Source organism: Cydia strobilella, chromosome 9 (genome assembly GCF_947568885.1).
Source record: "Cydia strobilella chromosome 9, ilCydStro3.1, whole genome shotgun sequence".
Lineage (NCBI taxonomy): Eukaryota > Metazoa > Arthropoda > Insecta > Lepidoptera > Tortricidae > Cydia > Cydia strobilella.
The window spans coordinates 14,324,382-14,338,803 of NC_086049.1; the positions used below are offsets into that span (position 1 = coordinate 14,324,382).

General features: G+C 36.9%; 1 protein-coding gene and 1 non-coding gene across 6 annotated transcripts in view; both read left to right on the forward strand.

The window, feature by feature from the left end:
- Nucleotides 1–14,422, forward strand: part of LOC134744385 (caskin-2) — a 394,551-nt gene that overhangs the window by 249,702 nt on the left and 130,427 nt on the right. The gene's annotated exons all lie outside the window — the stretch shown is intronic.
- Nucleotides 5,667–5,739, forward strand: Trnaf-gaa (transfer RNA phenylalanine (anticodon GAA)). The gene has a single exon. It is a non-coding gene; the product is annotated as a tRNA-Phe (tRNA).

Consider the following 14,422-nt stretch of genomic DNA (forward strand, 5'->3'; position numbering starts at 1 on the left):
AATCGCATAATTATTGTAAATACTTGTACATGCGGTGTAAGTACATACTTATCGGCCATCTTATGGTAATGTTAAGATGGCGCCAGATAATCCTTTTTAGTTTAAAAACGTTATAAGTTCATAGATCGAAGGTATTTTTGTCAAAAGAAATGTGGTCCCTTAGTAAGGTGGCGCTTACGTTAAAAATCGCCGCGTCTACAAATGAACATCGTTAGCAATGGCGTAAGCGTCTGCCGCAATAGGGTTCCTTTTCCATGTAAATGACACATACATTTTATTGTAACTTACGTCGTTGTTAAGCTTAATATGTCATCATTAAGCCTTATATCGATGTATGTATTAGTGACAGTTAGAAAGTATTGCCGTGTAAACAGATGTTTGTACACGGAAATATAGAAATACAAAGTACTTAATATGTTGTTTCCCTGTTTATGGACATTTTCTCTTTAATCGGATGTCTATCGTATCTAACATCAGCTGTGTGGTAGCTTTTCACTTAGAATAATGCTTAGACTAACACAATAACATCAATAGCTGCGGGTGAATTCTAAAGCTGTAAAGGGTTCAAAACGTTTCAAAATATTTAGATCAGTACGGTTTTTACTCATAATTTAGAAATAAGTTTAAAATATAAGAATATAAGAACGAGATTTCAAACAGATTTCGTCGTCAGATAAATAGCAAGAGGGTTTTTGACAATGAAGTCGCCAAAAATGAGGGCGCTAGTAGATCTCATGGGAATAAAATAAACTCAAGTGTCAGTGTCTTGTTCCCATATAATGACATGACCGTTTTGCGTTTTCGCTAGTGGCGCCAACTGCTGGGCACACAATAAGCCTCATTAGGTAGCTGTCCCAAAGGGCCACCGGCTTATTGCGATTATCGAGAAACGAACAGTGTCTGTAGACTAGAAATAGTTGAAGTAGAAATACATAATTATGTTAACTTGTGTCGTATAACTGTGGAATGAACTGTCACCCGTAATATTTCCGGACCGATACGACCTTCAAGCACAGAATAAGTGATAGTATTATCACACTTAAACTATCGTGAGGCATATTTCAAAATATTTATCAGTACAGTTTTTACTCACTATTATTTTTTATTTTTTTTAATAATAGTGAGTAAAAACCGTACTGATAAATATTTTGATAGTATTATCAATAATTATCATACAGAATGGCCACGCATCGCCCCTCCCCCATTCGAATTACCTCGCCCCGCGACAGCAGATTGACGACCTTTTGGCGAACGCTCCGTTCGGTTTTTAAGCAACATACACAATGACGCATGACGCGTGTACAGACGTGCCGTTCACACATAGAAACGCAAATGATTTTTGATGTATGTCGTGTTCGCGCTGTGCTGGGTACTCCCATCTTGTAGACCGGCAACCAACTTGCAACTCTGGTGTGTGTGGGGCAACGGTAATTGCTTACCATATCGGGCGATTGGTCTGCTCGTTTGCCTCCTATATCATAAAAACAAAATGTTATAAGAAATACATAACAGACACATCAACGATTAATTTAAGAATATTTTTATTTACTGAAACTTAATTAGGATTATGGGAAACTTCGCTATCTATTGCACATATTTGCTAAAAATCAGCAGGTAGAATTATAATAGTTTAGACTCGCATAAATAAGTACCTACAACCTGTTTAGGCTAGAGATGCGTTTGATAAATCAGTCATCCCATATTAGAATGTTAGCCTGACGTTCACTAAGCATTATCTTGGAGATGCTATCAATAAAGCTATAACTAGTAATGTATAAGATATCGATGGATTTGTAAACATGTACCGTGAGATTGTGATAATATGTTTTAATATTAGGTATTGATTTTGTATTATGAAATACCTGCATAATTTCAGTTGCAATGCAGTATCCAGTTATAGTCCAAAAACATCCAACTATGGTCTAAAATTAAATCTAATTCAATTCAATTATTTATTTCAGGCAAATGCCCACATAATTTGTTAGTAATACAATTAAATTAATCTAATCTAATTATAGTAATAATAGGTATAACTCATTTAAGTGTGTCTTTTATTCGAAGTTTATAGTTCTAAGGGAAATATGTCTATAAATGGAAGAAAAAACCCAGACAAAACCAAACAGAACATTGGTACATATTGATACTATAGGTACCTTTTGAACTTGCGGTATTAGACAGTTCATAAACATAGAGCACAGCGTAACTCAAATACAAATAGAGTCCTATCGCTTTTCAAGTTAAGCAAGATTCTAATACGACCAAGCTACTAAATATACTATGTAGTATTTATTCTTTAAACCAAGAATATCACTGCACAAGCAACAATAACCGCCTATTAGTCCCTTTTGTTCGGCGAGTAATCCCGGGCCAGCTCACAAAAGAAACGATCCAACGTAATCTACTCGTAATGTATGGAGCCCCGGCGAGGAATTGCGAGAAAAATAGCTTCTCGGCGGCATGATTAACGTGGAAAATGTTTGTTTATTGCTTTCAGTATTTTTTCTCGTGTTTATTTTGGAAGAGTTTTCTTGGGGTTTGTATTGATGGCAAATGAAGCGTAGTTTGCGCAGTTTATGCAATTAATGGTGAAAGCATATTTTCCTTTTATCTATCCATAAGTAACAGACTTCTTAATCATGTTCCTCGCAAATCTCTAGTATATTTGTTTTGCGACGGATTTACTTCCTAGCTCGAACACATAGTTTATGTTTACGTTTACGTTTTGCTAGATTTACAGAGATTATATTATATGGCTTAATAAATGTCCCTTTCTATTATTAATGAGCAACATTTACTCAAACCAACTTTAAGAAATCGTACCTATACCCTATTTCTTAATTACACCCTACAATACAATTGTTAAAGTAAATACAGCCTATTAAATAACGTCGGTTACCGTGAAAGTTGTTCTGTGACTTCACAGTTTAAGCAGGGGTCTTTGATGACGTCATTGGCCGCCCATTGTCAAGGAGATTAATCTCGTGTCCGAAGTGACGTCAGCAATGTCGAGAAATAACAAAGAATTCGCGGGATATTTGTATTATTTGTGGCGGGTGGACAGTCGTGGTACATAAGGAATAAAATAACCAAGATTCTATCAGCTTCTGACGATTTGACTGTCGATTGCGGTATTTCCGAACTGCACCAATAACCCGACCTTTAAACCTTCAAGAAAAGAGCAGACACCTATATTAAAGGCCGTCGATGCACTTGTAACCCCTCGGGTGTTGCAATGGGCGCCGGTAATTGCTTACCGTCATGCGATTCGTTTGCTTGTTTTCTTTCAATATCATAAAAAAAAATTACAAGGCATTTGCTTTTTTCGCAATTTTTTTTTTGCTGTTGTTTGCATATATATGTCTCTTGTCTTCTTATTCGTAGGTACGTAAATAGGGTATGTAGTAAATAGCTACTAAGAGTAAGAAAAATACTACAAACTAAACAGATCTATAAGAATGGATTTGGAATGGATGGAAGAAGTTAGGTATGTTTGTTGTAGAGTTATTTAATTTATCCAAAGACAAGGGCTGAATTAAAAATTAGTATACGGACAATTTAAAATAATTTAAGCAAATACTGTAAATCTGGCACGAATAACAGTCCCAATCCCGAGTCCATTAATGGGGTGTAATAAGTCATGTCTTAATAGTGTACACGATTATGCTAATATAATCTCCAAGAAGTAAAAACCGCCACGCCTCCCGACCAAAATTAATTGGCCAAACTTATGTTTTTAAGTTCTTAACTTAATTAAATTTCTTATCTCATAAACGAATATGTTAAGTTTTGCGAAAAACGTGCGGTTGAGTCAATAATGTTGGTAAATTATAAGCTGTCAAAACATCTGTCGACTGGGTTATGGCTGTTGCGAGCATTCGCGCAATCAATTTGTTTGATCGGTTTATTTGCTGATTGACGTATGAAGTGGTCTGCGAAAGAATGGCTGTGTGCATGAAGTGTTGTCATTTATGTCACTATTGTGATGAAGGACGTTCATTTGTAAATATAAGTATGTACAATATGTACATACACTCAGCACCAACGAACGCTTTCACGACCGGTCTGGTCTGGTCTAGTGGATACTGACCCTGTGATGCCGATGTTCCCGGGTTCGAATCCCGGTAATGGCATTATTATAATGGCTCCCTGCCGAGGTTTTCCCGAGGGGCTACAGTATGGGGTTCTTCAAAAAAGGAGTGTACAGGTTTTTAAAGGGTCGGCAACGCGCGTGTAATATCTTCGGTGTTGCAGGCGTCCATAGGCTACGGTAACTGCTTACCATCAGGCGGGCCGTATGCTTAATTCCCACCGAAGTGGTATAAAAAAAAATTGTGTGATGAGCACAGATATTTGTTCCTGAGTCATGCGTTTGTTATGTATTTAAGTATCTATTAAGTATGTATTATATATATCGTTGTCTGAGTACCAACAACACGAGAGCTTTCTTGAGCTTACCGTGGGGCTTAGTCAATTCGTGTAAGAATATATCCTTTAATATTTATTTATTTAAAGGTTATTTTCTCTACAGTATGACTGTGTATATTTATTCTTTGAGATTTACTAGTTTCATATCCACATGGAGCTGTTTTTCTACCCGAACGTCCCGAACTAAGCTGCTCGTTCACATACAAGTCACACATATAGTTTCGTTGCTTACGGTTTGTACATATTAAACGTAGGACATATTAATGAGCTTTTTCAACGGCTCAGACCTACCTCAATAAAAAAGAACTAAACGAAACGTAAAGGATTTCCCCCAATTCCACTCCAAATGGAAATGTATAATGGTAATAATCCCAACATTAGCTCTCAAGAAAATGTGCAAAACGTCCAGATCCTTCTTGATGACCCCTTTGAGTTCTTTGCCCTGAGCCCTTAAGGCTTAGGAACTCAAAGGGGCAATTTGACCTTATTTAATTATGGTTAGTTTTAAGTAAACCTAAGTTTAGTCTCTCGCATTAGATGTTCAAGTCCGAAAGCGAGCAAAGGGTACTCAACTCACTGCCCGGCTTATTAAAATCCCTTTAAAAAAAACGTAAAGGATTTTTCCAGGATGTTTGTACAAATAAACCTTCAGCCGGGCTAGCACATGATTGGCGCGAGAGTATATCGCCGCGACATAAACTACCCGTCCCCCTTTAATTCATACAGTTAGTAAAAGACGGGTAGTCTATCTCGCGGCGAGATACTGTCGCGCCAATCATGTGCTCGGCCTACTGTGTAAGTAATAAAAACATCAAAATTACTCTTAATAATTCAAAAAATAATGTCAATTTTGTCATTTTTAAAGATTTTTTATTATTTATTATTATTATTTTCGGTAAATAAGTTTTTTATTTTTATTAGCCTGGTTTAGTGTCCCACTGCTGGGCAAAGGCATCCCCCCGTTTCCTCCACTCGACCCTGTCGTTTAAAGTTTCCCGCCAGTCCGGATAAAATGCGTCCAAGTCGTCCCGCCAAATTTTCGGTAAATAAGTTATTTCGGTAAAATTATTTTATTAAATATTTTTGATTTGTATAATTTGTGTTTCAAGTAAGGAATTCGTATAGGAGGTGCAAGCGCGTACTGCTAGCCCTTAGAGTTGGTCTAAGACGCCTAGTCTAAGTAAGATGGCAAAATAAATAATTTATTTATATAGTCGAGAAATTGGGACCGGTTCCGCCGTGGCGAGGTGGCCTAGGGGTTCAAGGCGTTAGCCCGAATTGCTAAAGACGCCGGTTCGAATCCGGCCTTCACCACTGGAGGGCTTCGTCACTTTTTCTTTAATCTATATTATGACATCTATTTCAGTTTATAACTCAAAAATGTTTATTTTTTTTGCCTGTACCCTACGTTCCTCACAAGATTGCTTGACATTTCATGATTTGGTAGCTCACCGTGTTGAGTTATTACAAAACTTCACATTAAATTACTCCGTTCTTGCTTCGATATCGATTTTAATGTAAATTACATAAAGCTTGATGTTGTTCGAGTTAAGAAATATGAGACATAATTGCATTTTTATCGCCGGCGATTTTACGTCGCCTCTTTTGTAGCAATTATCGTATGGAAATATGTGATCGATTTATAAAGTTGATATTATAGAGGCTGCCTACTCTTACTGGGGCCACGATATTTGCATGTTATTCTTGTTTTCGTACAGGTAAAGAATTTTTTAATATAAAATAAAAAAGACATCTTAAACAAATATCTTTTTTTTAGGGACCTTTTCTTGTATTAATAAACTTAAAAAGTTCAGAAGAGGAATATATCTACCAACGTAAGTATTTCATATATTCAATTCTTCATACCAAAAACTGACGAGTTAACGTGAAATTCAGAAATCTTATTTATCGTTTGCAATACGTACGAAGTTTCCAAATGGAACACGACACGAAATGAATAAGCTTTCATCACGGCAACATTGAATAGCATTCGAGTGAACAATCAGTTAGCGTTTCTTCCCTAAACACATTAATTATTCAACATCAATTCCTTGAGACTTGCTGTAGAGAGATAGGAATACAGCAGGCCAACAGAAACATAGTCAGAAAGCATAGAATAATAGGCAACTTGGTCGAAGAACACTGTATGTTATATAGAGCCATTATTTCGTGTTTCTATTTCGCTTCGCATTGTATATGTACCATATCGCCCCGTGTTCCCCCGTGTATTACGCGGATACGTTTCGTGCGGGTTAGTTTCCTGCGTTTGGCTAATCAGTAGATTCAAACTTTTTGACTAACCTAACCCAACCAATGGACACTGTTTTTTTGTAGCAGTAGTATGGAAATTACTGGACTAATGATAAGTTCTGTATGGGCCATAAGCCAGCAACAAATTTCTATAACCAAGTTCCTCTTAGGCGATGACTTGTAAAGTAGAGATGTATTATAAAAGCCTTCAAAATGTCAGCTGTCGCTCCGTTAGCGGAATAAGGAACTAAGCCACTGTAACAAGATGAAAGTAAAATTATTTTAGTAATCTTCTCAATTGAAAATTTGTGTACTTACTGCTTACCTAATATCTATAATAGTAAATACAGCCATTTAGTGATGAATGGACAGTGGTTTACCCGAAAAATTTGCTTACTTCACCCTAGACCTCGCTCCCTAAGCAACGGAGCTAAATCGTGACGTGGGTGTACTGAAATTTCTCAACTGCGAGTCGGTACAGTTTCGTTCTGAAATTAGAGTTATGATGGGGTCGGCACAATGAGGTTGCGTGCGCCGTGATGATGGCAAGCGGCCGAATTCATTAACAGAGCTCTCATACATTAACATCGTGTATAATGCGATATTGTGCTTTTGTGGGTGATTGTGAATATTGTGATCTTTTGAAAATTAATGGAAAGTTAAGATAATAGACGATTTATGCGTATTGCGGTGTTTCTGAGACAACTATTGAACTTAAAAGTCAGATAATTGAACGCCCTATTCATAACGTGGTTGTTGGTATAAGTAAGAGGATCAATTAAATGAAAGATTAACAATTGCTAAAATATTGCCAATAAGACAAGCAGGAAAGCTTTTTAAAAACAACTTCGACTGCCAGACTTTCTCAACTAAATTGTCTTAAATCAATCATGAGTATGTGAAGATCTTTCGTCTAGTTTCATAAGTACTACTAATACTACTTTATGCTCTTCACATATTTAAGTAACAATTATGTAAACAAGTTATGGAGATTCTCCGTTCTTTTGTTCATTTATGTAGCAACTTATTCGCTTGCAAGTATCTGCAGAACTAGAAAGTAGAAATTATACATCATGTATCTGTCGTTACTACTTAGTACATATTTCCTGTCCTGGCAGTATCATCTGCCTGGAAACTATGATTATTACTAATTAATAAATATTAATAGTTACAGTAAAATATATAGTTTACGACTATATTTACATGCTATTGTTTACAAGTCTGTGATGAAATGTATGCTTTTGTTGATCAACTTTTCCTTAAACATCGACGTCAACTCTTATTACTGTACAAATCTACCAAAATGACTATAAACACCTATTAGATAATATCATTACTTAAAATAATACCTAAATCCCCTAAGAAAACTCATCTTCCCCCATTTACTATTCTCCTTTTTTATAAGGGTTATGATCTTGACGTCCCATTGATTAATCTATTCATAAATCTGCTTTCGAAATAAAAGCAACCATTTCACCATTAAACGTTCTTTAGACACAAATCAGTTTATAATGTATAATTAGTCATCCCTTGTATCGGCGTCACACAAAGCAATCGATAGGTATTGTGCACCCCTCAGTGAATTATGCTCAGGGGGCGCTTGTGAGCATATCGTCTTTTATCAATATTTGCTTCGACTTTTGCAACTTGATTTTAGTCGGACTTTATAACTCCTTTGGAAGCGTTTATTTTGAGTGGAGTTAGATTTTGAGTAGAAAATTCCTCGTGGCTGACATATTTCATCATATTTATAAATAAACGGATTCCGCACTTACATATCAAATCTAACGCATTCAATAACGTAAGTACTTAATAGCTCGGTCACCATGTTTGATGCTTTCTGTAAGTATCTGTTGTGAGGATGTTAGGATAATCATGTGCATTTACGACGGTTGGCGGCTGTAGGTAAAATTCACATATCCGTCAATAGCTGCTGTTACCTTAAGATGACTGTTCACTCAGTCATTGTTAACCTACCTAGAATTTATCATATAAATATCAAGTTTTTGTGTAAAATTTCTTTTGATTTACAAATTACAAGTATACACATCATCAAACTGTCCTTTTTGTAATCGAAAGACTTACCCGTTCCGTGTCGACCGTGTCCATCAAATTCTGTCTAAAAGATTACATTTTGATAAACAGGATAATGTTAAAGATGCGTTAAACCTACGCAGATAAGAACCGGATGGTAATCCGATACGATATTTAGGAAAGAAGGTCATAGTTTTTATAGTCTATCGAGGTTAACGATCGCTAACGTTAGCGGCTTGATTATAGTAAAGTTATATCATTTTATTATCATGCAAAAAACTATGACGTGTTTTGCAACTATTAAATTAAAAATTAAATGCAAATTCGCACTTAAACTATCGTGAGACACGACGTACTACAACCGCCGCGGACACTCGTGCCTGAGGATGGATTCCCAAAAAATCCGAAACATGTCGCCAAAAGCGACTAAAAATAATAGTGAGTAAAAACCGTACTGATAAATATTTTTAAATGCAAATTCTAGCTAAACCATGACCTAATGTGAAATTGCACGCAGGCTTAGCGGGAACTATAGAAAAAGCGTTTTCCTTAGGGAGTTATGAAGTTTCTAGTATTATAATTAACAGTTTTTTGTCTTTATACTTAATTTTTGTATCGCAAGTGTAATGAAAAAAATTGTGTGTAATAAATAATATTGCAAACTCGAGTCTATAAATCGCTCCGGCAGGCCGGCCGTCGTGATTTAATTTAACTATACTCTCGTTTGCAATATTTAACTTACGCCCCATGTTGCACAATGTGCTATTAATACCTAGTTCATCAAAATGCAATTTTTGTGTAGGTACCTATAAACGAAGTATGTTCATGTGCTTTGGTTGTTCATATATTATTTGAATAAACCACTTTAATACGAGTGAAAACCCAATTCCCAAAATCATAACACCCGCCCCAAAAGGCAACCGTGAAAAATTATCGGGTATTCCGGACAGCCGGAATAATCGGAATATTTTTCCTTAATTTTTCATTCAGCCTTGTACCCTCGGGTTTACTTTTACTTAGCGAAAACCTTATTTAAAATAAACAGGGTGGTGTAAACGGGGGACGTGCTTCAAATGCCGAGCGTTCGATCGCGGAATATTTTCGGCTGGCAATAAATGAATTGCGCCTTAGTGTTGCCAGCTTTGTATTCGAGTCGGTGTTGCAGGACTTGCAGGTTTATATTAAATGAGGGTTGGGATTAGATTCGCGTTTGTGTCAATATAGTGAAGAAAGTTGTCAAGAAGTCTGCCTCAGTGTGTTCAGATTGTCAATGCTTGCCGACTTAAAAAAAAAATGTATAAAGATTATTTATATAATATTGTCTTCGGTTACCGCGATAGTTACTCATGAAATAAACTATGAAAACGGATTATATCGCGTATATTGAATTTATAATACATCCCGACGTTTCAAACCCTTTACAGCGTTCGTGGTGGTGGTGGCGTGGTGGTTCGTGGTTGACCACGAACGCTGTAAAGGGTTTGAAACGTCGGGATGTATTATAAATTCAATATACGCGATATAATCCGTTTTAATAGTTTTATTTCAAGATTATTTATAACTAAAAAACAAGCCAGAAGTGATGACAACATAAATATAGTCTTTTATATTTGTAATCTGTTACCTTGTAAAGAGAACATTATGCAAATTGCATATGTAAACATTTCGTACAAGTAGGAAGCATATAAATTACAGAGGCGTATTCGGAGGTCACATTCTCGTAACAATCGAATGTTTTAACGCGCAGCTTCAATAAATGACGCCTACTGTCGCCAAATGTGCCGTATACGCCGATTTTATTGACAAAATCTTTAATTTTACGAGTCGCCGCTCCGCGCACGATACAGACGTTTCGCAAGAAATGACCCGCTGTCGGGAGCAGTTACGAATTAGATGTCATACAGTACCTGACATATTTTGGACGACCCTTTTGGTAGTTTTTTTGGTCAACCGAAAACATGTAGTTTATAGTTTCGTGGCGGTAGAGTTTGTTACGTGGCGTTTGATACTTGATAATAATTATCTGATAAAAGGGTTTAAAAGCGCTATTACTTTTAGAATTTAGGATTAGGTAGAAATACCTCACTAAGTTTCCATACCAGTGTTACGTCAAGTATAGCTCTCATATGGGATATGTTTTTGTGTTATCACTGCCACGCAAACTTATCGTGTATGGACTTTAGGGGCCCACTGATTATCAGTACGCCGGACGATATCAGCCTGTCAGTTAAAACAAAAAATTGACAGTTCCGAACAACTGACAGGCCGATATCGTCCGGCGGACTGGTAATCAGTGAGCCCCTTTAGAATAGTACTAGTTATGAAGAGATCGCGTATTGATGTTTTTTTTTGTAAAAGGACATTTTATTTTTCTTTATTCAAGAACTCTCGATCCCATTTCGAAGCTCTCTTAAAATGCATTTTTCATTCCGACTTCGACCAAGATTTATTCAAATTGTATTTAAAATATGTCAATTTTGATGCATTGACAACTGTAACAGATTGTTTGTGTTGACAGTTGTATAATGGTCTAAGGCAGTTATTGATAAATGATTCTGCGCTTAAAATATCGTTGACAAATGACAATGTGTTTGAATGGCCGTGTTTTGGGCCATGTGCGAAGTAACCTTGAGTTAATTGCTGTTGAGCAAATTGCTCCTTTAATGGTAACACTTGTGAGAAAAGTGGTCAGTTACTTTAGGACTTGTTCGTAAAAAAAGCTTCATAAGCTAGAAACGCGATCGTGTGCTGTATGGACATGATGGTTGTATTTCTATTGTCTATTGTGTCAGCGATCGAAAATACGACAAATGTGTCATGGAAACTTACGAAGTACTTTTTTAGGGTTCCGTACCCAAAGGGTAAAAATGGGACACTATTACTAACTTACTGTAATAACTTACTGTCCGTCTGTCTGTCACCAGGCTGTATCTCATGAACCGTGATAGCTACAGTTAAAATTTTCAGAGATGATGTATTTCTGTTGCTGTTATAACAACAAATACTAAAAAGTACGGAATCCTCGGTGGGCGAGTCCGTTTCGCACTTGCCCGGTTTTTTTGATCGCCCGATATGGCAGCAATTACCGTCACCCATGGACACCTGCAACATCAGAGGGGTTGTAACTGCGTTGCCGGCCTTCAAGGTGGGAGTACGCTCATTTCTTGAAGGTTTGAAGGTCGTATCGGTCCGGAAATACCGTGAGCGACAGTTCATTCCACAGTTTAACTGTGCCAGGAAGTTTCTGAAGTAACGCACAGTTGAAATCTGCCACCATCTAAGGGTGAAGATGGAAATGTTGTGATAGAAGTACTACTGGTTTTTGTTTATCACAAATTACGTGTAAGGGAATAAAAGGATAAATATTTGAAACTTATTAAAATAAATACAAAGTCAACAATCTAACGGGACAACCGACTCAAAAACGTCTAAATTCATATTGATCCAAATCTGGCGCCGAAGACAAATGGCCTGCCAATAGATCAAGCTATGCCAAGTTAAATTACTTTCAGGGTTACTCGTTAAATATGCAACTCCGGCGCAGGTAGCCATCCCACTCACGCGGCGGACCGGCGCCATGATCGTGACAACGTTTTTTTATATAAAAGGGCTTATCTTGATGGGATTTTATTTGGTTTAATGCCCTTTGTAAGAGGAGAGCTGGTGAGCGAAAAACTGATATTGCGCTTCTGGATAGTTGCAAAAAGTGGTGGTTTCTCCTACGACTTTTTTACGATTTCTATTTTGTTTAAAAATCAATGTGCAAAAGAAAGGGCCGTTCTCTTCATAAAAAGGTGATAAAAATGTACATTTAACACGCATGACCTAATTTATTTACAATTTACACGAATAGTGGATTCTAGGTCGTTAGAATTCTAATTTGACCTGTCTGGTCTGGTGGTACTATTAGCAATAAATAACGTACAAGTAATGTTGAGGTTTAATAGGTTTACGGCTAGTTAGTACGTCGCCGTGCGCGGGCGCCGCCTGTCAATCAGGTGAGCGCATTCGGCGCCCGAGTACTCGAACAACAAGTCGTAAGCGACACAAGACACTTAATAAAGGTCGGTTGCACCAAACTGTTTGTAATCGTTAAAGAGTTCGCTAAATTTTATTGTATAGAAAGTTTCATAGTAAACCGCCGCGGCGCGCCGGATGACGTTGATCAGTCTGTCAAGTGCGGATGGTGCAACTGGCACTAAGTCTGTGAGTCCTACTGCTGAGTAAGAAGCGTAGATAAAATATTATCAAAAAGTACAATGATTGTCATCTTGTCTAGGCCCCCTGGTAAATGTATTCAGCCACTAATACCACCAATCTCACGGAAGCATCTTAATTCGTCTCTCCATTGCAAACTCTTTCTCGGTCTGCCCCTGTCACGAGTGTTACGACCACTTTGGGGTGCAGTGGTACTTCTGTTGTCATGAACTGACGGACATGTCCAGCTCAGTCCCATTTATGGTATTTTAGGGGCTTTCAATGGTTTTTAATTATGAGCAAGTTAAGCCCATGTATATCCTAAGACGAACAGCTGCTTGCTTAATCAATTTTTTGGATTAAAAATTCGAGACTAAAGATTCGAGTTTCTTAGATACAAAAATGTATGACGAATTCTCAGTGACATACAGTCGCTTTGAAACTTGGAACTAAGAACGGTTCAAAAATCAGGTGTGTTGGTTCTTAGGTTTTGTAAGTGGAACAAGAGAGAAACATGTGATAGCCGTTTTTCGCAATTTTTGGCATGTGTCGCATAAGCCACTCCGCATATGCGCAAACGCACAACCTCAATAACCCGCCAAGTGGCGCCACAATGTGCCGGAGCCTTTTAATTAATGCCTTTTTCATAATAACTGCTCTTGATCGAGACTAGGCGTGTAAACACAATCATTTCACATGCCAGATACATAGGCAGCTTCATTTGAATAATAGTTAAGTATTTTACAAAATGCCTTGTTGGACACGGATAGGCATATTATAATTTGAGTGATCTTTATCATAACTATTCTAGTTATATAAATAAAACAATGTTGTTTATCTAGTCCAGTTTTTGCTATGTTATTACATTTAAAACGCTATTTCACACCACAACCTTCAAGCAATGTCAAGTAATTTTACAAAGGATATTGAGTTGTCTTATTTTACCCAATTTCCACGAGTAAATTACAAAAGTAACGAAGCTTACCGCGATATACAGGGTATTTTTTTTTTAACGGGCCGCTTTTTTCAAACCTACCAATTTAAACGTCGCTTCATCTCGTGAAACGTAGGGAGACAGATCACTCGCAATAAATTACCATAAACGGATCGAAAACATGCTGACATTATCCCTCAAGGCGGCCCTCGACGTAAAAAATCGACTTTAACGGCGCTCTTATTCTTTTGTTAACCGAAACATTTCCATGCGATAAAGCTTGGTTAGTTGGGCCTAGTTCGGCCGATGATGTCACTTCTAACAGGTTCTGTTTCCGTTGTTTAGTTATATATTTCTGTCAAAATTAATTTGACTAGATATACAATTATTAAATTCTTATATGTATGTAATTGTATAATTTTCGAAAGAAAATAATAAGTTTAGTAAGAGGCCAAGAGAGTGAAAATTTGAAGATGATTTTATGTTTTTTGTCAAAATATAAATTACACTGTAATTTTTGGTTCAAAGACATCGTGTCAATAACCCAATCATCAATCAGCATCTTATCAATGGTTGATTTCA